Genomic DNA, 24,231 nt, shown 5'->3' on the forward strand with positions numbered 1-24,231 from the left:
GAACATGAGCCCCCTTTGACGGGAGAATATTCTCCACAGAACTGCATGATTAATTCGTTATGTGTCATTTCTGCAGCCGAATTGCATTATTCATAGCTGCGGTGGTTGTGTGCAGTCTTGGTTGTGGCATTCTATTGTCAAGCACTATGAACACGAACACGGCGGCATGTTGCTCGGTCGGGGGGAACCATGCGTAATGTGCCGACGTAGAATAGAGTAGAATAGAAATAGAAAAAAAAAAAAAAAGGAAACGTAGGTTGCACTGGTGCGACCAGGCTTTCCATGATGCTTGACGTGTGAAAGCACGGAATGATTTAAAATATTATTTCAGCGCGTATGTCCTTGAGGTAGTTCGCCAGGGCACACGGCGCAGGTTGTTGCCGACGTCTCAGGAAACTGTGCCGATATTTTGCCTTAGAACATACGAGGAAAACCCGAGGAAAACACCCAGAGCGTCGGAATTGGTGCCCGCAGCGTCAACACGATCTCGGTTGTTTGTCCTATAACCACCAAGACACGGGTGCTGGTATGTCTATGCGGAGGACGCGAACAACTGGCCTCTAAAAAAATAACTTATCTTCGTTAAGCGTCAAGGACGAATTGTACAAGGTTTGTGCACGCGGTATTTTTTTTACACCTTTCAGCATGTAAAAGGTATTTTTTTTTTGTAAATAAATACCATTTTTTTATTCCGCAAGCTCAACTGAAAGGCGTAACGGCAGTGTTGGAAAAGGTGTTTGCAAGAGCCTCATCTGAATAGAATACGCCCCTCCGAAATTGTGTTTTCTGTAGAATATGACCTTTCAAATGGTGCTGTTTATAGAATACACAATTTAGAAGAGCATTTTACTAAGCATCGGTCTGATGGTATCCAAACCCAAATAAAGATTAAAAAAATGTAAATAAAGTGGAAATACAGTGAAACTTGAGCTGGACTCTCGGCCCCTCTCTCTCACAAAATTGCTTGGTCCCTGGCCACAACCAGCCCACCAACGGTCTGCCCTCAAAGCTCTCTTCACCTTTCTGGATACCATAGGATTTCCATCCTTATTGTGAAGGGGCTCATTATTTCATTCCCCGCATCTCCACCAGCAATGGGGTAGAGCATCGCCCCTCTCGGTGAAACTCGCCATTCATCATCTCACAGTAAAGTCGCTGTTGTTGTGAAACTTGAACCACAAAAGATGTGTGCAATAGGACAAGACATTGACACCCGAAAGGCGTAAAAAAATACTGCGAAGTTGTCGCAGTCACCACTAACAAGTACCAACCGGCCCATTTACTGCGTGCTCGTCTCAAAACTGTTCGGCTATACTTCGGGCGTAGATTACTGCTGCAGTACTGTAATGTACCTTGTGCTTTGTTTGCACTACACACTTGTGCTTGTAGTTTGGTATAGAGTCACTAAATAAGCTACGTAGCTTATTTAGTGACTCTAGTTTGGTATCGGATAGTTACGTCCATCGCGGCACGAGGGAAAAGAGAATAAAGTTTGGGAATGGAACGAGGCCGGCTGGTCCGTCACTGAACGTAAAGTACTGCCTAACCTAAAGTACTGGTAAAGTAACCTAAAGTACTGGTAATCGGTACTTTCGTTTAAGAACACTTTTGACGTATACATTGCCAATAACAGCGGCCTACGTTTGCCCTAGCTCTCCTCCGCTCCTAGGTCCTGGGTGTCGTGATCTTTGCACATTTTTTTAGTTTGGGCCCCGTCTTCGTTCGTTGCTCTTGGTTACGAAATAAAATAAGTACAAAAATGAAAAATAATCTGAAATTTACAAAAACCAACATAGGCAATACACGATGGTGTACCGGGTAAAAGTATAAGTGCATTTTTTCACGTGAACAAAAGTAGAAGAAGAAAAGAAAAGAAAAAAAGAAAAGAAAGAGAGACAGAAAGGGGCCTTGGATTCATTTCGGATAACGTTCTATCGGTTCTGTCTTTTGTCGGCATCTCTTCGCGTTTTGTCCTTCGGCTATGTACAACTGCATGATTCATTTCCAAAGTGGATCTTTCTTTTCTCAGGGGAAATGTATGCGCCGAACAGCTACATGGTCTCCATGGAGAACTTCGTTCAACTGATGCGAGAAGCAACTTGCTGCTGCTGCCTTGAAACGATAAAATAGTTAACAAGAAGACAAAAAAAAATAAAGAAACTAACGATGTCTTGCGCTTTCGTTCAACTGTAGTTCCGAAATAAACCTGATATCGTTTCTGGCGTGTGTGAGGACAATGAGTTAAGGTTTACAATAGTAAACCTAATCCTACAAAGTCCATATATTTTTTTTTACCAAACAACCAGAGTAAAAACAGTCGTAAAATGTACAAAATAAAAAGTTATAGATCTGTTTCAGTCAGCAAATTGTTACGCTTTTCTAGAGAAATGGACGCTTGTCTTAGCAATTTCTGCGAAATATACCTGGGGCCTCAGGCATTGTGGACTCAGTGCTCTTCGATTTTGTCCCTATAATCGCAACCTCAGAAACTCCGGAGAAAAGGGGGAAAACACTTCGTTAACCGTGTCGTGGTGTCTGTAAAACTTCGGAATTTTCTAAGGCGTGGTAGTGCTGAAAAGTACCAGTTAATACAGTAATCTCGATGAGCCTACCATCTCCATATTTTTCTGTTCTAACTCTAATCTACTCTAATCGATTATCCTCACCCGAATAGTTCAAAGATAGGAATACTTAAATTATGTAGAGCATCCAGTCATATACGGTAGCACCGAAGAAGCGTTGTAGGTCTCCGTGGATCAGTTGATAGCAACCTCTCTCAACACTTAAAAACAACAACAACAACAACAGTTGATAGCATGTTCGCTTTCTGAACCCAAGGTTGCGGGGTCGAATCTAGTCAAACTTGGTAGCATGGTACACGCAGCTCAGACAGCTGCTCTGAGTCTGAGACCTGTGACGTCACTCATGAACATAGTTGCCTCGGGATGTGAAGGCGCCAATTATCATGATCAACCGAGGAAAAATTACTTGCTCTCAAAACTAATCGATTACTCGCAAAATTACTCAAAAAGTAATTGATTGCTATAGAAAGGCAATTACTTGTAACGGGCTACGTACAAGTCTGCGAGGAAGTGAGTCTGGAGCTGGTGATACATCACAAGTTTCTCGGCGTAACTCTATCATGGAATTTGTAGGAATTTAAGCGCCACATATAGACGTTCTTGAAGAGAAATTCCAACGTTGGGTCAACGTCATTCATCAGTTCGCAGGTATGAGATAGGGGGACAACATAAGAAGGATTTCCTCGTGTTGCACAATGCCGTGGTTCGTGGCTCACTAATGTACAGTCTTCCCATCCTGCACGGACTTCCTCAGACACTGGTACGAATGATTCGAGCCCTGCTCGCGCGATGCGTTCGGGTATGTCTCGGGGTCCCGTGAGGCGCTGAAACCCGCCTAGTATAGTTGCTGAGGCCAGGGACGTCCCCATTGAGGTTCTCCGTACTCGGGAAACTGCACGCCACTATCTGCGTCTACGTGCCCATCATAAACGTCACTCCCTGATTCGCAAGCTTCACGCTATAGACGGAACGCGACAGTTTATGCTTCTATAGCATCATTCAGACCTCATATTCCCAAATTCATAGTCGACCCGGCGGCACCAAAAGTGCCTCCATGGACGTTGCCATCGCCGCCTGTCACTGACTCCATACCCGGCCTCAAGAGCAACAAAGAGAGCTATCCTGATGTTATCCTTAGGCAGCTTACCCTTGACTTCATCGAGACTCAACACTGCAACGGTATACACGGATGGATCGTCGACCAGAGACACTTGATCTTCAGCCTTTGCCATTCCGTCAGAGTCCGTTACACGGGGATGTCGTTTGTCTCACCGCACCTCATCGACATCCGCTGAGCTTTGTGCAATCCTGCTATTCTTGACATATGCGGCAGGCTGTGAACCGCGGCAATTGGTAATTTATACCGACTCCAAAACATCTCTCCTGTGCATTAAAAACATGGGCATCCGCAGTTCCCTATTCTCAGAGTGGTGATAGATATCATGTGCGCCCTGAAGTCTCTACAAGAACGCTCTCACTTCGTTGCCTTTCAGTGGGTTCCAGGGCATTGCGGAATAAGTGGGAACCACGAGGCCGACGCTGCCGCTGCCGCTGCACATCAACAACGGCCTTCTACGCCCATTATACATTCGAGAGGAGACAGAAGATCCCTCCTCAGGCATTTGTTTGATTCCTGGTCTACCCTACAGTGGCAACGCTGTCATACCGGCTGCTTGCAAAGCTTCCTCGTCCCCTGAAGTCGCTCATCCACAGGCTACGTCTGAACGTGGCCTTCACTCCGTTCTATCGCTACCAGCTAGGCTGTGAGGCTAGCCCTATTTGCAACGAGCGTGGCGTACTTGCCAGCGTAGAGCACATACTCCTTCGCTGTTGGACTTACATCAACGAGAGGCGTACACTGCAATCACAGCTTGCCACCTTTGGCTGCCTCCCCTTCAACTTGTCGTGCATCCTCGGCTGTGGGACATTGCGTCCCACTCCAGGGCGGCCTTACGTCACGTAGTTGGGTTTTTTGAGGCGACTGGCCTAAAGGACTCATTGTGACCCCGACAGCGCCCTGGGACATTCCCACCATCACGATCAGGATCGCCATCGCCACTCCGATCATCCAGTCATCTCTCATCATCGTCATCACTCATATTAGACCCCCTAGCTATGCGGTATCGTTCCACTCCTACAGTGGAAAACCTCCTCACTTCATCGTCGGAATACAATTGTTGTTGTTGTTGCGAGGAAGTGACCGTTAAAAATACTTTTTTCTTTTATTTCTTGTAGTTTTGACGCAGTGATTTGTGTCTTCACAATCTTTTACGTGGCTCAAACCCGAGCATTTTCATGCAACATTACGGTTCGGCGCAGGGTTCTAACTTAATATAAAATCATATTATTGAAGAAAACAAAGTTAATTTATTAAATTGAGAGTCAGAGACCCCAATTTTATTTAATTAGGCGCGACTAGGACCTGTAAGCGAAATCAGTCTTTTTTCGTTAGGTTTCTGAAGTACATTTAATTTGTAATTGACATTACACTTCCATTATCTGACACGTATATACTACGCATGTACCCAAACGAAAAAAAAAGAAAGCACTACCAGCATTGGTTGCCAGCATGATGGTTTGAAGTTTCTCCTTTTATTCTTTACTTCTTCTTCCAATTAAGCATCTAAAGTATACGACGGCGAGGGATCCTAAAGCTCCCTCCATTAATCGCTGCTCCTCTTCCTCCATGTCAAAATTGAAGTTTCCTTCATGAAATCACTTCCCACTCTTCGATGGCTAATTAGTTAGGGAGAAAGGTTTTTACTTTCTTACACCCGCTCGGCGCGTGTGGGAGGCGGAAGAGTAGCGAATCAGAGGAAGCTTCTCCCCCGACTGCAAACATCATCGCCGCGGCTTATTATACGGCATGTGGGAGTAAATTTCTTGACTGAAAGTGCGGAGATTCAGGTTCGGTAATACGCCTGAAAAAAGAAAAGAAAAAGTAATATTCTAAACTAAAAACAACTAAACTAGATTAATTAAGAATATCCATGTAAAAGTACAAATATAAAAAGTGAAATATTCACACGTTAGACAGGTGCACACTATACCTACAAACTTCATCCGCTGCATGGGAGTTTCCTGCGATAAACGTTGCTCCTTTGTCCTTCTGACAAATCCCGACGCGTGTGCACTATTTATTTATTTATTTAGTGTCCACCAACAGCGAAAGCCTAAGCGGAGGTGCACTATCAACGTAAGTAATAAACGATGCATAAACAGATGGAAGCAGAGAAACACCAAACTACACAAAAATATTTGTAACACAGAAAGTAAAAGAACATATAAGTCTGCAAAATATATCTAGACTTTCGCATTTCAAGGTTATGGGTATCACACTATGTCATTGGTTTGAGTTTTGAAATGTGAAGAACGAGCTATCCCAGACATACTGACTATTACGCACTCAGCAGCCGTTCGTAGCTCCGCGCCGAGACATCTGGCTGCAAAACCAAAAGAAACGGGATCATCCTGTACTGACCGCGTACGCTCGGACTTAACCTAACCCAACCTAACCTAACCTAACCTAACTTAACAGCAACCCACGAACGAAGGAAGAGATAAGAAGAAGATAGGAGCGTTTTTATGGAGCCGGTAAACGTCAACTTGGGCGAAATGAGTCCTCCACTGTCCTGCACGTAAACCGGTATATACCAGTTTGAAAGGAAGTCGACTCAGTGGGCATTGGTTGCTAGGATGCGGTAGTTCAGAGGATTTACAGGGTCCAGTGGTGCCGTCATGTAGCCCGGATCAGAGACTTCGCCAGCCGAAAGCAAGGCTCGTGTCGGGCGTAGATTTCAGAACTGGAAGAAAGCCTGCAAAAGTGATGCGAGGACTGTTACAGTCCTCGCATCATTTTTGCAGGCTTTCTGCATGCATTAAAATTTAAAAGCTCTAAAAGTCGACAGGAGGTTTGAGCGCTTCGCGAGTGGGTCTGTCGAATGTCGTGAGACACTCTCGACCCTCACGATTGCATGATGAAAAAAGCACGAGGCTATAGGGGAGACGACGAAAAGCGACCGTTTTTCGTCCCCACCAGCTCGCTTGCTTCTTAGTCATTCTTTCAGTATCCCTTACGAATAGGTTGGGCATTTGAGTCGACGTACGGCCCATCTAAACGTAGGAACATGGGCTCAACACGCGAGCGCGTCGCACTGTGCTGTGCCATAGCCTGGTGCATTTCGTCGCTGTCTCTTGTATCCGCGGAGGCTCCTGCGCATGCGCCTCATCACAGGCACGTAAACGCTTGACCGACCGCTAGAACTTGTATTGCAAGTTCAAGAACAAAATATTGAGTGAAAGCGCACCGTTCGTTCTTGGATAATAAAAAAATAAAAATAAAATAATAATGATAATAATCGCATGGTGCGTAATATCCGCTACCCAATAAATTGCACATAATCGAGCGCACATGTCAATTGTCATCATCAATTAACCCGTGAATCATTTCTCGCTTTTCTCCATTGATCAATCAATCAACCAGCGAACGAAGATATCACTAAGCAGGCCAACTCTTACGTATGCTTCGCTCGATGGTCGAATCTTCTGCGTAAGAATACGCTGAAGTTATTTTACTTCCCCTTAAAAATGTTCTGTTGTATTGCAGTTGACAATAAAATGATTTGTACATAAATGTACATAAGTTTATAGTTAGTATAGTTATTGTATTGTAGTATATTGTATAGCATGTATTGCATTTGAGTAGAGGCAGTTCCAGCAGCGCAGTCAGCGTTAATAAAGTTTTCTTATGGCAAAATGATATGATTTGAAGTAGACTAGTGAAGAAGCCGTGCCCTAAGCACTGTCTAGACGGCCGAAACGCGTTTTAGCACTCAAGTTCACTAATGAAGTTTTCCGGCGCCAGTAACCCTAAGCAATTAGTAGTACAGACTCGGAAGCAAGTGAGCTTCACTTCACACGTGAACAACACCAACATCGAGAGGACGTTCGAGCAAGCGGAATCTTATCGATAGATCGGCGCGACAGTCTTAGGCTTCGTCATTTGTCACCAAAGCACCCTTGCGGTGCCTTCGACCGTATGTGTCACTCCAGACAAGTGCGCGAAACAAGGAAGCGCACTAATGGTTCTGTGGTATAGGCCTTGAGTAACAAGCGGGGTTTTAGGAGAACGTCCGAATCCCTATAGGAATGGGATGGCCATAATCGGGCTTCCCTAGAGACTATATACGAGGAGATGATGAGGGCCCTTTGTGCACGAGACGACTTATACTTGCCCAGCGCTTGACACAAGTTGAGTGCTTTTATATACGCTTTCCACGAGAAGACGCGTTTAGAGGTTTGTGTCAAAAGCGACGTCGGACAGAAGATTATATTTTCTATATTTACGCTTTTTCATTTTTCGCGTTAAAAGAGAAGTAGAGAAATATAGAAGAAAATTGTGCGGGAAGTTCTTATAGCACGATAAATAGTGGGCAATCATCGCTTTGCACTCTATGGGGAAAAATGAAAAAAAAAAAGAAAAAAAAAACTGGAGTAATTTTATAATCCTCTTGGTGGCACTATGCATTATCGAAACCATTAGACTAAATGCACGGAAGTTTATGCGAACTTTAGGGACTTAATTCCAGTGCGGAGGAATAAGTTTCAGGGTGAGGAGACGATAATGGGGAGTTAATGCTATCTGGGAGACTCGATGTCGTAATTAATCCCCAGTTTAATCACCTCTTTTCACACTCTCTCTCTCTCTGTCTTGTAGTGTGGTGATATCAGCGGAACCAATTAAGTATTTAAGTTCCGCTTCTGCAGCGCTGCGTTGGTCTCTAAACTACGTGCCTTCTCCAAGCTGCTAGAACCATTCATCATATATAGCGCATGTGTTGGCTGGGCATGGTATAATTTTTCAGCGGGTTCCTGAACATTGTGGCATCCGGGCACCGGCCCACTAAGTTTGAATGTTCTTAGGGGGCCCTGTAACAATCCAGCATCCCAACGTTTTGCCACAGACGCCTTAATGCAATTCCTCAGAGACACGGGCTGGGTTTCTCGTTCTTGACTGCGTTGACTGCGTCGGGTGTACCTCGAAATAAAGTGATCGAAATCCCCGCTGCAAAATAAACTACTGGAAATAAACGTTATTTGACTATAAAATGCACAGTCGCGCGCGGGAAACTGCCAACAGCGAACTTAGACTAACCTGGACAGAATAACGCAAACACCAAACTTGGACTAACCTAATAATAAACTAACCAAGGTGGTGTTCCGTCGTGTCTGCCCGCTAAGCGTAATTGCCGCTAAAATTTGGCTTTCGTTCGCTAAAACGACTTGGACAGACATCGAAAACCCGTGAATTTGAGTGGTTAAATAGTGATACCATATACCATCTTACGAACAACAACAACAACATAGATGAATGGATGATGATGATGATGTGGGACCATCTTACGAAGCAATCCAGCATTCTCCTTGATTTTCCCTGTTTCGAGAACGGGAATTCCCAGATCGGGGATTTCGCAACCGGGAATATCGAAGTCCACCCACTGCGTCTCTTTATGACTATGACTCTTTGACTGTGACATCACCAGTGCCCCAGTGATGCATGTGGTGGTGGTGGTGGTGGTGGTGAGAGAGCTCGCCTTTGTCGGCCTCACATAGGTGGGCAACTTCACGACTAACGCTCTCGGGGGAGTGGGAATACTGGGCCGACTTCTAGGGGAACCGTGCCGACATATGTCTGACAGTGTATGAGGAAAGGCTCAGGAAAAATCCCAGACAGCACAGCCGGCACCTGGTTTCGAACCTGGGTACCTCCCAGTCTCGACGTGACTGTACACATACTGAGCCATGCGAGCTGGTCAGTGATGCATGTGTTTCAGCGGGTACTGTTTCAGCGGCTACTGCCTGCAGCCACAGCAAACGAATGCTCATGCCATCCAGCCCACTAACGCTCTGCCCTCAAAGCTCTTTTGACTTTTTTGGACACGATAGGACTTCGATCCTTATTGTGAAGGGGCTCATTATTTCATTCCCCACATCACCAGCAATGGGGTAGAGCATCGCCCCTAGCGACGAAACTCCCCATTAATTATCTTAAAATAAAGTTGCTGTTGTTGTTGTTGTTAGCTGAACGTCAGCGCTGCGCGGGCAACAGATTGCGCCACCCGGCAGCTGCAGTCTCGATTAACGATAACGTGTTTTCAATCACGGCGGGCTTCATCCCTCAATCCCTCAAGCAAAGCCCGCGCTCGATGCCGTCGTCCATAATAATAATTGCCCAAGCTGTGCCGCCTGCTTTGTTATCCATGCTACACTATATCCGCGCTTCCTATACTCTGCGCTCTAATTATTCCTCTTGATTGGCGCTCCTTCTCTTTTTCCATTGTTTAGGACGGTCTTGCCTAGCAACCGATACGGCTCCTAGAGAGGATATGCCCGTGGAACGCAACAGCGTTATCCTACCGTATATAAGACGTACTAAATAGCTGGCTGCTGTATGAAAACGTTACGTTGTACTATCGTTAATGCATTAGGGTAGACACGCTGAATGTGCCGGGTGTTAGTGGCATTGCCAAGTGAGCACTGAAGCACTGGCTTCGTAGAAAAGAGTTCCGCTAACGAGCATTTTAAAGGAGCAGTATACCGGCGCTCATCATCTCCATGAGGGTGACGCTGATATAAACCGCTTAAATATAAACTATCGCAAAATTAAAGCTCTTAAACATCCAACTTGAAAAATAAACTTTCAAAAAGAGATCATGTATATACCAACATGGTCAAACTAAACTCTGAAAAATAAACTGCGCAAAATCAACGCCGTCGAAATAAATCTTTCAAAATCCATTCTCTCTGAGTTGAGTTGAGTTGATAAGAAAAAGAAAGGGAGAAACAGGCACTCATTACGAGAGACGGCTACCGTAATTTCACGCGTATAGGCCGCACCGCAGATAAGCCGCAGGACGCGTATTTTGGGACGTTTTGAAAATTTTCTGGCAGATAAGCCGCACCCGCAGATAAGCCGCGGGCAATACGAGACGACTGATTTGTGCGACAAAGGAGACCATAGAGAAGGCCATAAACCCTGTGGTCCATACTCCGGGATCGGCACAGTGTACAACAGAGGAGGTCAGTTCTGGAGTTCTACCAAGATCGGATTGTGCCCTTGTCGGGTGTTTTTCGTCGACTGATGGGTCAGTGATCTTCCAGAAGACGTGAATCACTGTCACCACTTTCCTTAAATCTGCTTGGGGGAATGCACCAGGAAGATCAATCTACTCGAATGTGGACCCGTCCCTGTTACGCACTGTTCGTGCATCGGCAGGGCAGTGCTGTTCCAGAGACACTGTCGGCCCTTTCGTTAAAATCGGCGTATGGGGAAAATACCAGGAAAAAATAGTTATCAGATAAGCCGCACCGGTGGATAAGCCGCAGGGCGCCCGTGAGAAAAAAAAATCGCGCATAAGCCGCGGCTAATACGCGTGAAAATACGGGTACTCTAGATCACTTAGGAAACCAAATATGCCTAACTGCAGTATGAATAAGTGACAGAGACACTCAGTCAGTCACTCACACACACTGTCCACCAACTTGGAGTCCGCGCAAAATCGCACAAATGCCTGCATGGCGTGGAACTGATGGTCGGGTGTCCAAGGGCACAGAACCTTAACAACATCGAAGGGTCTGCCATCCAGCCGAGTTAAAGAAGCTTGTAGATCCTGTCTAATTAGTGGGCAGCCGAAGCTTTCTATGTCCACGTCGGAAAATAGCCCGCTCTTCAGTCTTGGAATGAGCATTCATCTGAGAACGATAATTTCCACGCGGAGAAGTGGACTGTGTGCACAGTCTCCGTGACTACGTACTTCGTATATTTGTGTTTCTGCTCTATAAAGGAGAACAGTAAAGAATAAGGGGACGGATTCGAAGCGTCAGCTAGCTTGAAATGAATCCACGTGTATAGTCGTCCATGCATCCACCACTTCCACTTGCCATGACTAAGGAGGCAGCGTAACATTGAGTTACGGGAGAAAACAAGGGAACGAACAAAGAAACTTGCAACACTCACTATACCCCCTTTATGCCATGAGTCGGGCCCGTATTTTTAGGCATTTGCCTAGAAATGCCTATAAACGGCTAAATGTGACATTTTCTGCCTGCCTTTTTATTGACCCTGTTGAATTGTGGTCCCTTTAACGTTTTTAGACACCATAACAGCCTTTTTTTTTAGAGGTGTAAGTGCGAGTGCGCCTTTCAGTCTCATGCTGAGTGCTGCATTTTGCTTCTTGTTTCCGCGTGTTTGCGCCTTTTGTTCCTTTTTTTAGTTTGGTTTCCTTCAGTATACCCTGGTTTGCTAGAAGGGGTTCATGTACATTTGATCAAAAGATGTGGTGTCTCTTTGCCTTTCAAGATATTCCAGGGCGGAGAACTAAAAGTATTATTCGATATAGCGTTCCAGGCATTCGTGTACCAGACGTCAAAGCTTGTATGGTACCGTAGCCTTTAAACGAGCAAGTTTTCCTTGATGGGGCATCATCTGAAACACCAAAAAAGCCAAAGAGCGCACCAGATTAACGTGCCTATTTTGGTATTTTGAGGGCCTAAATGCCTGCCTATTTCCGTCGTTTTAGTGCCTAAATTTCCAGGCCCTAGCCATGTAGGCCATTCCTGCGTATATCGGAATGCCATTGTTCCACTATAGCTCAATTCAGGAATGTGTATGTGTTATTCTTATACTCATACGCGTCGTCGTTTCACTCTCAAATTGGACATTTCCATTTCCTTAACTACTCTTGGAAGAAGCATAGTTAATTGTGGAACAGGTGTGAATTGAGAACGCCAAAATTGTGTATTCCGTTGAACAGAACATCGTGTTGCCCACAGACACACGTACGGCAAAGTTCCCCGCTAAGCCTAACTGTGATTTATTTTGGCAGTATGTATTTTAAGAGCGTGGATTCTTAAACAGTTTATTTCAGCAGATGGATTTTAACGGGTGGAATTTTATGCGTGTATTTTTTTATGTTTTATTTTTAAGCGCACTGGCAATTGTGTGTGCCACATTTGTGTAATTCGTTACCGCTGTGTTGTCGAGGAAATGTTATATCTCCTGAAATTGGAGGAAGAATACTAATTTGAAGTAATTTTTGGGTGCTAGCCGTCCGTTGGGAGCAGAAGGTGCCAGAAGACGACCCTACACTCTTAAAAATGAACTTCACCTCATAGCACGCTCCTAGCCAACCACCATCTCGAATGATATCGTTATCTGGCCTGATTTGTTCAAAACGGGAGGCGTACGCCTTTTCTGTGACAATTATGACCAGCATAAGTGTCACAAAAAAGGCGTACGCCTCCAGTTTCCATCAAATCAGCGCAGATAACGATATTATTTGAGATGATGGTTGGCTAAGAACGTGCTATGCGGTGAAGTTCATTTTTAAGAGTGTAGCAGACATCACGCCTTTTTCGTTACTAGTATATGCACGTTTCGGAATCCACAGATATTCAAATTGTTGCTATAGAATCGAATTCTTCAAGATGTGCGCCATAAACCGCTATTTGATTAGTCGAGACGTATTATCGCATTTTACACATTACGCCATTAAGGTATGTAGGTAAACTATGTTCGTCACAAGCTTTCAACAGGAGAATCGTGTGGCTTTCTGGCCTGGTGCAATACATAGGGACCTAGCCATCGTAACTTTTTCGTTTTCCGTTTTCGGTTGTATGACGAATATGTTGCATGCAAGAACAATATTCGTAGCTGACTCGTAGCGCCAGCGCGACGTCTTTGTCTGAACGTGATATAGAAACTCTCGCACTCCTTCGAAAAACTCCGACCGAGAATGAGTGCGTTCGAAATCACTCCGTGACGCGCGCGGGAGTGCCAATCAGGCGCCTCGTAGCGTAACGTCAACTGGATCGGCTGAGGCGACCGGAGAGTACCTGTGCGGTCAGCGACACGCCGTGTCAACGCCACCTAGGTGAACAACGCGCATGATTGCTCAAATGACATGAATTAGTCATTAAGTGTCCGCCATTCATGGCTGTGCTTTCGGCACTCGTAGCTATGGAAACGAGCCATCATCAGCGGCATGGACAGCCAGGCTGTGTTTGAAGTCGTCTGCGACGACTGATTGAAGCAGACGACATCCTGACATTATGTGTCCACGTGACGAAGGAGTGAGAGGAGGGATTATCTAGTGAAAGCGAACGACGCCATGTTTCGAAGAAGGAAGAACTTTTCTGCAACCCTCATTTTAAAACCGCATAATCCTGTGTACGTATTTCATACAAGTTCGTCGATGAAAATGAGGCGTTCATTAGGCTGGGTAACATAAACATTTTTTTTTAGAAGTTATCAGCTTGTGAGGACTCTGTTGATTTATAGACCTCCTTGTTTCTACAGGTACAAAGAGCGTGCCTCTGCATCTTTCAAATATGAAGTACGACAGCAGGGCGTCCTGACGTCCGACCTTCTAGACTACCTCACACAGAGCTCGCGAGCCCACTTTCAAAAGCAGGCCCCTCCGCAGTGGTGCCGTCCCCCCATCCACGCACCTGTGAATTCTGCCCTACGCGATGAAATTCAAAGCAGTCGACTTAAAATAGAGCCACGAATTATGGAGAGAATAATGACGCCGTGCATGTTTTAATAAGGCGGAACTTTCCACTCTTACAGGAGGAACGTCATTACGAAATTTAGTTCCGTTTCGTAACACGGGGCAGTATATTGATCTTAAAATCTGAACACGCTACAATTTCTCGTAGCGCATTATGTCAAAGTCATCTAAATACAGAAGGCCCGCTCATTTCCTCCCCTCCCTCCTTCGATTAAGAGTCAGAATTCGTTTGCTAAGGCGAACCGTTCTGCGAATTCAAGAACCCGCAAATGACTGCAGCCCAGCTGGAACCTGCAGACCTAAATAATTTAGACAAAATATGTAAGACACTTTCCAGAAAATCAGTTTTGAGAAAGATTGACACCTTTTTGCGCTTTATTTCCAAGTTTTCCAATTTAGTACGCGGGGACGTCCAATCACAACTCGCAGACGACGGTGGTTCGTCTTCATGGCCACGACCGCTGAAAGCACGTTCGTGATTGGCTACGGCCGTTGAAAACACGATCCTCATTGGCTGACTCTCAATAGTTACGTCATGGCGACGAGTATGCAGGCTTTCTTTATCTAGGTGGTAGTGATTATGTACGCGTGGGCGACATTGCAATCACCTCATATATTCCAGCGGCATGTTGAGTTGAACATGAAAAGTTTTTCCTGGGTTTTCCGGCAGAGTTTCTTACGTCGCTCACAGCCACAGTTGCTTCGCGGCGCTCACACGGAATAATAAAAAAAATCGCCCCAAATTTAATTAAAGCGGTAGTGCACATGCTTTTGCGGCAAAGCATTATTGGAAACGCTTACTAGCAACCAGTACTGAAAATAAAGCTTCTTATAGTATCATTGTTGTGTGACCTTAAAATTCGCAAACTGGAGAAAAAAAATTTAAAGTTAGCCAATATTGAGGGCGCGCGAGTCAGGGTTTCGCAGTATCCATCGAGTTCCTGACGAATTGCTTTGCACGCCCAAATGTCACACGTCACATCGAGAGCCGTGTGTATTCGTCCGTAGCAGTTGTGCAGAGAGAAGAAGAGAATAAGAAAAGAGGGAAGGGAAGAAGAAAGGAGAAGTTACAATGGACAGTAAAACGAGCGCGTGCGCCCGAAGATCAGGATGGCACAAAGATGGCACAAAGGCAAACATGCAGCAGCTTTATCTTTTCACTGCACACCGCCTGGGACATTCGATTTATTCTCACTTCGTTCGCACCTCGCCCGTTTATTATCTCACGTGTAGCGAGATAGGATATCGCACTCACCGCAGCGACGGCGGCCTCTGCGATGGAACACTCCGTATCAGCGCTGTCGTGTGCCTTCTGTTGTTTCTTGTCATTGCTGTTCGAAATATAAGAAGGCTGAAGCCTCGTACGTTTATTTTTGGTGGGAGCTTTCTCGTGGTGGAGCCCTCAGCTACGACAGACGCTATTATAATGCTAAATTGGAAGCGTGTTCCAGTCAATTTTGTATTTTTGCGTCGATGTCGAAAAGTGAAATCCGATAGTTGCCGCGAACAGTAAGGCTATAAAATATAACAACGAATTAAAAGTCGTTAGCGACACAAAGAAAGCAGCAGTGAGTAGTGATTGCTGTATCTGTCAACGTGCTCTGGGCTCGAGTGCAAGTTCAGGAGCTTTTACTTGCGTGACTGTGCGAATGTACGGTGTAGGTTGCCGCAGCTGAAGCGGTGAAACACAGAGTGACATTGTCGTCACGCATTTATTGTTCGCGTTGTATGCTCTTATTGTACGGTTTTTGTATTTGTAGGTGCATTAAATATATTCTAGCCCGCGCCAATCAGTTATGTGGTAGGTAGCCTTACAGGGTGTTTTCACACGACGTCAAACGAACGCGTTTGGCAGCCATGGTGGTGGTCACTTTTTCGGCGCAGCTGCCGAGATTATCTAGCATTTGCTCGAGAACGAAGCCTTGAAGGGTGTTTTGAAATCCGGTCGCGTCCGTACCCTTCTTTTATCCCGAAGACACTTGGCCATTTTCGTTCTCACATTTTCTTTTCTGAAAACTATGGTTGTCGCATTGAAAAATCGCGCAGTTTGTCATCTTTCAGTGCCGCTAGCACGAAAAGTGTCCACCAGTACGTGGGAGGAGCTTACGAGCATGCCACGTCACTGCCACGTCACAATGTGACGTAGGTGAAAACTCCCTATACTTGGCACCACTCTGACACCTCTCACATTAACCTCAGTGAAGTGGGGTAAGGGGTCCTGTGGCTGGCTACCACAGGGGAAACATCTCATGCTATCATCATCATTTATTGTTGTTGTTGTTGTTGGCCCCACTCTCGGGCGATGACAAGAAATAATGCCAAGACGACGTTATCGAAGGAAACAACAACAAATAGACGATGACGATAACGCGGGGTGCGGTACTCTATCCCATTACATGAGAAACAATTTAGGTGAGTGATATGGAAGGGGAACGACCATCACCATCACGAAACAGCTAAGGTGTCCTTGGATGAAGGCGCAATAGGAGAAGAAGGAAATGAAGAAAAATGCAAAGGGCACCGATGGTAATTGAAAAAAAAAAAAAAACAAAAAACAAAAAAAAAACAGTATAACACTGAAGCATTGGGAGGAGAAAAAAGAAGAAAGAAACGAATACGAGGTAGTGGTTTGTTTTCCCGCCGGCGGTAGTTATGTTGCAAAACTCTAGCTATATCTCGAAAGCTTGATTTGTATTCACAGCACGGCAGCCGTGCAAATAGTGAATTCGGTTCTGTAGAATAACATCCGTTCATCTATGTATTCAAGCGCCTTTTCGCTGCCCAGACGTTATGTAGCGACCCAGACACGGACAATGGAACGGCGGAAATTAACTTGGTCTACGCACATTCAGTTGTAATAATACGTTCAGTGCGCAGCTAAATAACCGAACTAAGATACTAAAGTAAACGGTCGTTTATCATTGATAGGGCCAGTTGATTGTGCAGGTTGCCATCATCCTTTACTCATAGGGATAGAACGCGTTATTGCGATAACAGAGTTTTACACACAACGCAACACAGCACAACATCGAGGGCTTCGCGCGGGAATTAGCATGTGCATTTCTAATGGCGGTGGTATTTCCTGGGTACACACGTTTCAACTCTTGTTTCTTCTACATGTTACTTATGTAAGTTACGTTGTCGAATATATTCAGCTTCGACTAAGGAGAAACAAAAAAGAGAGGGTAGCTTCAGGAGTGGGCCGGGGGGTTCATATCGTTAATCGAGTGTACGCTGACCAGATGCTGTCGACGAAGTTTCTTCCTGAAACACTAGAGTCACTAAATAAGCTACGTAGCTTATTTAGTGACTCTATGAAACACGATCCTCGTTCCAAACTTTCACCTGCGTCCATGCATAGCTGTATCGTTGCGTCAGCTTCCTCGACTGCCACATAATCCTGACGCACGACGTCCACATTTCGACGCTCCAAACTGCATAGCCTAAGGCTTACACGATAGGATGGCTCACCAACCATATGAGGGCGTTTGCACAATAGCCGGCTCGTCAGTTCTCTCTTTCTCTCTCTCTCTCTCTCTGTGTGGACACATATTAATTAGGAACGACGAGCTGGCGTTGTGAGGGCGGAGAATATTGGGTTGCCAAATCAGCCGCAGGGACCGGTAGCTTCTAGCTTTGATTATAATGCGCGATTGCTCTGCTTGAGTAACGTCCATAACATGTCAGTGTGTCTCTTTATTGAGATAGAGAGTGAAAAGGGATGCAGGTTGAAACGAAAGAGCTCTTTGAAATCGCGGAATATGCGGTCCGCTTCTCCGTTCCACGTCTAACGCCATCCAATAAGCTTCGCAACGTCAGATATGAAGCTTGAGAAAATCTCCAACGTTGAAGGAACACTAAGTTGCAAAAATCTCTAAGAAAAAAAAAAAATAATTGAAGCAATTTCGTTTGAGATATACCGAAGCTGTTGAGGATGCCACTGAGTAAATTCCTCAGTGGTGTCTTCAGTAGCTACGGCAGTGCCTTCGGGTACCCGCTACCGTCCTCAAAGCTGCTCGTGCGTAGCCACTGAGAAATTTCCTCAACGTTTGTGCAAGCGGGCCGCGATCTAGCCCATAATACGTGATATTTGGCCGACCGCACTCTTCTTCTAATCAAAAGATGGCCACTTGTTTCGGTGCCATTGTAACTTATCCTTCGTCACTTCTCTCTCCACAACTGTTACAGACGGACCTACACGGCTATAGACGTTAGTGAGAAAACTATCGTTTTAAAAACAGATGGCCCGCAACGGGAAAAGTGCAACGTGAAAAAGAAAGAAGAAAAAAGTGGGGGAGGAGAAAGAAAGAAAGAGAGAGAGAGAAGGCATCAGTTTAGAACGTAGTACGTCAGCGGCAGTACGTCAGCGATGTCAGAAGGAGAACCGCAACACACTGAATGCTTCACAAACAGCTTTGCTGATGCGTCGATTCCATCCGCCGCATTGCTAGAGGAATGCGATTGTCGGAAGAATCCCGTGTTTGCGTTAGCATACCTTAGCGCTGTGTGTTGCACAATGAGTCAGATAGCACGTTGCAAGCAAGTATTCCCGCGAAGGAATAATATACATCCGCATTCACCTTTAGATCAAGGTCCGCTTCGAGAAGAGAGGGACGTTCGTCGTTCGATCATGTGAAGGGCACAGTACATTCAGGCGTAATACCACTCGAGGCCACGCCCATCGTATATAAAAAAGAAAGTGTTATATATGGTGGCCCCACTCGCAGAAACTTTTAAGTCGGAACGATCTATCTTGTGCGTCTCTCGGCCGAGAGGATTTCAAGAACTTTCCCCGAAGGGAAAGAGAAGGAATGCTAACCGATGGCCTTCGCCAGTTTGCGCCTAACCGCGTGTGTGCCTGAGAAATGTAGCATTGGGCAAACAAATATTTCGTCGTCTCGCACGCGACGTCCTCGACAGCCGGCCCGATAAGCCATCGTTAAGGCACATTTACGTATTGTGGAGGTGCTAAGCAGAACACAGAGTGTTGCTCCATCTTCAGGATGCGTCGCTATATGTGCCGAGCAATTGTTTTGCCAGACAGAGCAGGAAGCTTTCGCTGAACGGAATTATCTCCCAGGCAATATTTAAAGGTCTCGAGATCTACATTTCCCCCCTTTCTATTTGCTTCTGTTCTGGTAACGCATAGGAAGCCCATCCGAGACGCGCTGGAAAAGTTTGTGGGATTATTTCTTCTTTAAGTGTTCGGAGCACGACACATTATACGATAAACGACTTCTAGAACTGCCGCGCGTGTCTGAATATATACCTGGTGGATACGTTCCATACGTAGACGATGGTATTATTAGAGGGTTTTAGTGCGTCGTACGCTATTGCCTTTGCGTACGATGCACTAAAGCACTCTATTGTTACACAATACTCGGACGCTATAGGCTTCAGGTATTTTACCTTTCATCATTCGATGCCTTTCAAGCGTTGCACAGTTTCATGATTGAAAAAATGTTTGGATACATTATGCCTTAACGTGTACATGTCACTCAGTATTCCATTAGGAACCCTCAGTAAAGAAAAGTAAAACTGCGCATCTTTCAGGTGTTCAATGCGGTTGGGAAGCCATCACTGATCGATATGTTTTACGGCAGAGTTATTTATGTAGGTAATACGTAAATATGTAAAGTACTCTCAATCATTATTTACGAGATGAAATTTCGTGGCAGCAGTGTGCAATTACCCTCTTTAGGGAGTAAAAAAACAAAAAAAAGGCGTTATAACATATGTTAGCCTTGGACGGATATTTCCTCCTTTTAGTGAGCTGTAACACAACAGGCACCATCGTACCTGCGATCACCAAGAGTAAATTCACGAAAGTCACAAAATGAGGGAAAGGGCCGAAACTTTAAGAGGGCGTACCAGCTCCCTCTCCCACATGCATTTTCTACGGCGCGCGATTTGACGCTTTTTCTTTCTCTCAACGGTAAAATTTTGATACCTGTGGTATCGTTGGAAAGAGGACGACAAGGTCTGGGGCATGTAGGGCCCGGAATTTATAGAATTTGTCCTAGGCTTCTTGCGGATACCCTCCGAACTTTGATCTTAAAATAACTGAGAGCAATTTCAAAATTCCGAGCCCCACGTGTTACAGATCTTGTCATCCCCTTTCTAGTAAGATTACTCGCATTAAAATCTTACCGCTGGTTACGGAGAAAAAGCTTCAAATATGCCACGTACAGAATGTGGGGAGAGGGAGCTGGTACGCCCTCTTAAGCCGTTTTCTTGCTTACAATCTTGGCTAATTTGGTCGCCGTCTTGGCAATACGTGCGATTCACTAACGTACAATCAGTTCAGTGTCACTCAACACGCTCCTTCTCGTTATTAAAATTCGTTACTCCGAACTCATGGGATGCAATGCCGGGAAGACGCCTAAAAGAAGACCCTGACATGATGGCAGTGGCGTTGGCGTGTGTTCGAGCGAGAGCATCGCTTGCCTCAAAGAGAAAAGCGTCTCGCCGCTTATGGGCAAGGTTGTCAACAAAATTACACGTTCAATCTGTTGCATCGAGGCAGTGAAATGATCGATTGCGTGGCCAACCATTATGGGCTGCCGCAGTTCTCGTGCATACTAGCGGGGAGTGTGATCATAATAGAGCGTCGTTGCGTGCATTTTTCATGCTCCGTATCGTCTGAGCGGGACTTCAACCCTCAAGGGCTGCTTCACGCTCGCTCACAACCCCTCGCTAGTGTGCAGTGTTTTTCTTGCGGCAGATGCTGTTCTGCCGTTGATCCTTGCAGTCCATAGAACGGAATTTCGTAGTAAATGATTGAGTAACCTGTTGCTAAAAGATGTATGAATTCTACAAGCTTATACATATAAACTTATACCTCTTGCAGTGCAACAACAGTAGATAACCCGAAGAATTTTAGAGTAGCGTACATGAGCGTTCTGGGGAACGGGGCGACGAAATAGCGTCTTGACCTCTGCGCTTGCCCAGAACGCAAACCCAAACAGCGCTTTGGGTTTTAGGTGCGCACGCTATTTAGAAGCAAAACAAAAAAAGAACAGCGTGCTGTTTTTAAATAATAAAAAATTGAAGTAGTTCTTTCTAGAAAACAGCGACGGTTCGAAAACTAGATTGCGTATAGCTCTCGCGGCCTGCGAAAATGCGCGTTAGTGCGTCGTCTGCAAACGCCAGAAAAGAATTCACAACATAGCAACAACAAAAAGCTTTTGTTATACGGTACTATTTGCTTTCACTGCTAACAACGCAATATGCTTACAAGCGGATATTAGTTTTGATATTCTTAGTTCTTGTTTTTTTAACTTTCGGTTATTATCAGTACAAAGTGGCTGCGAGAGAGTGGCGCAAACGCCCCTCTATGCGTTCTGCATGTCATTCGCGATGGGAGACAGCTGCGTGTATTATAGGACTTGCGTTTCAGGTCCCCCATTCTTGCGCACACTATTCTGACACTTCCTATTAACGTGACTTTCACTCTACATCGACTGCTTGCCTGATGTCTGTCCCCGGCTTACAATGTCAAATTGAAGCGTGCTCGAAGGAAAGATTGAGGGATATATAGTTTGGATTGAAGTGGATATATTCTTCGCGCTCTCTGTCTCAAAGATAAGAAAATCCCCAACGCAGTAAGGAAGTTTCGTTCCAATCCCCTGGAATATTGCATTCCCTCGTGCTGCAGGTTCTTTCACAATCATGAAATACTAGAACGCATTCTTGTTTCCTTAGGATGTCTCGTTATCTTTTTTTTTTTTTTTTTTTTATGCGCGTCACCGAATACAAAACTAAGCCAATTGTTTTCTAGGAAACTCTCTAAGGGATATATACATATATTGAACGGAAGACAGGGCACGTAGGCTTTTTTTAAAATGATACTGCGTTCCGAAAATGGAGGCACTTAATTTAACAAATCGGCCCTTTTCCTTGAAAGCTCCTTCCATTTCAACAGTAACTCCGTTTAAGCTGAGCGTTTCACGCACCTGAAACGCGAAACAATGACAGTTTCTAAATGGCTTCTGGTAAATTATTGGAAACACGGAAGTAACGCTATGTGTTGTGCTTTCTTGTGTTATGCTTCTTTCTTTTATGAAGAGACTCCGCGCGCTAAAAGCACGTTTCCTGCGTGAAAAAAAGGAGATTAAAAAAAAAGAATTGAGAGAGATAGAGAGAAGAAAAGTCTATGGAATAAAGAACAAATAAGACATTTTCCCTTGAGCTTGCGTTTGTGGAATGACCGAGGGCAGAAATCAATAATGAGTAGGTCGTGTCACTTTAAGGAAGAAAAAAAAAGGAAAAATGAAAACAAACAAACAATTTTAATCTGTTTGGGGACTTCATGTATTCCCACGAAAGTCTAATGCGAAGTTTACGGGCTGGAGAGTAATTTTCGGGGAGGAGGGACCAAAAAGGGGAGTAAATGAGATCTCCTTTTTTAGAGTGTACGTGTGTGGCAGATTTATCGAGATATCGCATAAAAGTATATAAAACACGAGTACAGAAGGGAGTACAGAAGGAAATACAGAAGGTGTAACACTATGGATTCAAGATCAATAAACACTTACAGCTGGGTCATGTTGAATGTGGTGCGAATGCTGGGGTCAAATATCAGTCCGTTTTGTGTCACTTCACGAAGACCCTCTTCACGGAGTGAGCAAAGGTATGACTAACCTGGCCTTACAGGCACCAAATATCGACGGTGCGCGATAGGTCACATGTCGTCTTAAGCATTTCCAATAAAAAGAAGTCGGAGAGTCGACGCTACAGCACTTATTATTATGCTTAATTAAGTTCGCTTCTTTTTTTTTTTTTTTTTTGTATTTGCTTTAGAGACCATCCTTAAAGTCGCCGGAATAAAGGGCCTTAGACTTTACTCTTTTAGTTTTGAACCTGGAGGATATTTTCACCTGTGGATTCTTTGCGCTCTTGTTTGGAAATATTTTCGGGTTTCATGCATCTGCATCACCACATATAGAATATATTCCGAAAAACTTCAAGAAGTCCCGCAACGATTCGCGAAAACGCTAATACAAGCTCAAGCGTGACGTTAACTATACGATAATATCGATTGGGAACATATTTACACGTATGTTCAGTCGGCATACATGAAGGTGAACATGAACCTCTTTTGACTACGAGTCGTGGATAATTAAACCCTCGAGAATGTGGAATGCAGACGACACGACACATTGCATCAACCCGTCACAAAGAATTCACGCCGACCATAAAAGAGAAACCTACTCTCCACCCACGCAGGTACAAAAGCAGAAACAAAGGGGACTCGACTTACATGACAGTCGAGGAGTCCCGCATGGGCGGACGCAGCAGAACTTGTAGCGCGAATTCGAACAGAATGCGAAAAGCTTCTCCGCCTACTCCATAACATCACAGAGGAGGCCGACGCCATCTGACGACAGCTTTCTCAACCTCCCAGACGAAATCGCAACGCTCGGGCTTCTTTTCAGCGCGAAGATGCTGGTTGGTAAATAACGGGACACCGAAGTGTGTTTTTCTTTGGTTTGCCTGCTTTAGGTCCGTTGGACTGCGACCGATTATTCGTGTCGAAGGTCAACCGTCGCGACAGTGAGGTGGAGCATTTCGCCCCAAGCAGCACAGTATCATGGCCTAATATTGGCAATACCGGTCCAATATTGGACCAATATTGCGCCGGTATTGCCGATATCGGGCCAAGATGGCCGTGTTAGCGCCGCGAAGCAACTGTGGTTATGAGGTGAGTACAGACGTGGACAGCAGGAAGGAGTGGGGGACAGGGGGTTAGTATGCGTCCTGGGTCGACTTCAGGGGGAATTGTGCCGACATTCGTCTGGAAGGTCTCTGGGAAAACCCAGGGGAATCCCCAGACAGCACAGCGGGTGCAGGGATTCGAACCCGCGTCACCTCCCAGCCTCGGCGTGGAAAACGATCATCATAATTCCACTATGCCACAGGAGCTGGCTTCATTTTGTTCACTTATTGTTAGTACGTTATATGTGATTTGTTAATTTATTGATATCTGTCTTTATTAATTAGTTAATTAATTAGTTTGATATTGTTTGCGTTATTTTTTTAATATGTCATATATGAAATAAATAAATAAATAAATAAGT

General features: G+C 45.0%; 1 protein-coding gene across 3 annotated transcripts in view; it reads right to left on the reverse strand.

Annotated features, from left to right (window-relative positions):
* LOC135371108 (protein ABHD15-like) overlaps nt 1-24,231 on the reverse strand; it is a 121,956-nt gene that overhangs the window by 17,022 nt on the left and 80,703 nt on the right. Inside the window, exon 1 of one of the 3 annotated variants that reach the window (XM_064605117.1) lies at nt 23,415-23,465. The exons of the other annotated variants lie outside the window; for them this stretch is intronic. The gene's annotated coding sequence lies outside the window, so the exon portion shown is untranslated. Of the gene's footprint in view, nt 1-23,414; nt 23,466-24,231 lie in introns of those variants that run through there. 3 annotated transcript variants of the gene reach the window in all.

The sequence above is a fragment of the Ornithodoros turicata genome, chromosome 10, assembly GCF_037126465.1.
Source record: "Ornithodoros turicata isolate Travis chromosome 10, ASM3712646v1, whole genome shotgun sequence".
NCBI lineage: Eukaryota > Metazoa > Arthropoda > Arachnida > Ixodida > Argasidae > Ornithodoros > Ornithodoros turicata.